The sequence below is a fragment of the Sturnira hondurensis genome, unplaced genomic scaffold (assembly GCF_014824575.4).
Source record: "Sturnira hondurensis isolate 20B ecotype Veracruz unplaced genomic scaffold, ASM1482457v3 Scaffold0013994, whole genome shotgun sequence".
Taxonomy (NCBI): Eukaryota; Metazoa; Chordata; class Mammalia; order Chiroptera; family Phyllostomidae; genus Sturnira; species Sturnira hondurensis.
In genome coordinates, this window is record NW_028086625.1 from 668,754 (window position 1) to 670,502 (window position 1,749).

A 1,749-nucleotide genomic window follows, 5' to 3' on the forward strand; every position below is an offset into this window, starting at 1 on the left:
CCCCAACCACCATTCCCCCACTTTAGTTTATGTACACATGTCTCAAGTTCTTTAGATTCTATATTTCCCATACTATTCTTGCCCTCCTCCCTGTCTATTTTCTACCTACCATCTACGCTACTTATTTTCTGTACCTTCTCCCCCCTTCTCCTCCTCCCACTCCTCTGTTGCTAACCCTCCATGTGATCTCCATTTCTATGGTTCCCCTCCTGATCTAGCTGTCCTCTTAGTTTACTTTTGTTTTAGGTGTGGTTGTTAATAACTGAGTTTGCTGTCCTTTCACTGTTCATATTTTTATCTTCTTTTTCTTAGATAAGTCCCTTTAACATTTCATATAATAAGGGCTTGGTGATGATGAACTCCTTGAATTTGATCTTATCTGAGAAGCACTTTATCTGCCCTTCCATTCTAAATGAAAGCTTTGCTGAATAGACCAATCTCGGATGTAGGTCTTTGGATTTCATGACTTGGAATACTTCTTTCCAGTCCCTTCTTGCCTGTAAGTTCTCTTGAGAAATCCACTGACAGTCTGATGGGAAGTCCTTTGTAGGTGACTGTCCCCTTATCTCTTGCTGCTTCTAGGATTCTCTCCTTCATTTTAATCCTGGCTAATGTAATTATGATGTGCCTTGGTGTGTTCCTTCTTGGGTCCAACTTCTTTGGGACTCTCTGAGCTTCCTGGACTTCCTGGAAGTCTATTTCCTTTACCCGATTGAGGAAGTTCTCCTTTATTATTTGTTCAAATAAGTTTTCCACTTGCTCTTCCTCTTCCCCTTCTGGTACCCCTATAACTTGGATGTTGGAACATTTAAAGATGTTCTGGAGGTTCCTAAACCTCTCCTCATTTTTTTGAATTCTTGTTTCTTCATATTTTTCTGTTTGGTCATTTTTTTCTTTCTTCTGGTCCACTCCCTTGATTTGAGTCCCAGTTTTCTTTCTATCACTATTGCTTTCCTGTGCATTTCCCTTCATTTCAATTAGTTTAGCCTTCATTAGTTTCACTAATTTGTGACTAAAATCAACCAGTTCTGTGAGCATCCTGATCACCAGTATTTTGAACTGTGCATCTGAAAGGTTGGGTATTTCTTGGTCACTTAGAGTTATCGGTTCTGGGGCTTTGAGTGCTTCTTGAGCCATATTTTGGTCTGTTCACACCTGTTACATATGAGGAGCGGAGCCCTAAGTGTTCACCAGGGCGCAGCAACTCAGTTGCTGGGTTGTGATGCTGTATGTGGGGGCGGGGTCCAAGAGGGGCAATGGTGGTCCCCTCTGCTGCTTCCTGCTGCTGGGGCTTGTGCAGTCTGTCTCACTGCTCACTCCTTCGCTGGTTTATCTGCACGTGCATGTGTAACCTCGGTCAGCCTGATGCCTTGAGCCCTCACTGGGTTTGCCTGTTGCTACCCCACACCTGGGATCTGCCCACGGCTGCCTGCACACCTTGGTTGGGAGATCTTTCCTGCCTGACCCCGCTCTGCTGCTGGCTCTGCCCCTCTTACCCGTCTGGCTGAATGGTTCGTTGTTGTCAGACTTCCGTATAGTTCAATTTTCTGTGTTTTGGCTGCGTTTTTGTTACTGAAACTTTGTTGACTTTAAACTTGGTTGTGAGAGGAGGCACAGTGTTTTCACCTATGCCTCCATCTTGGCAGAAGTCCCCCCGAAAAGAAATCATTGTTAATGAACCATTTCGAAATCAGCAGGGCAAATTCCATTAGGCTTCAAGGCCTGGGAATAATCTTTTGTAATATGAGG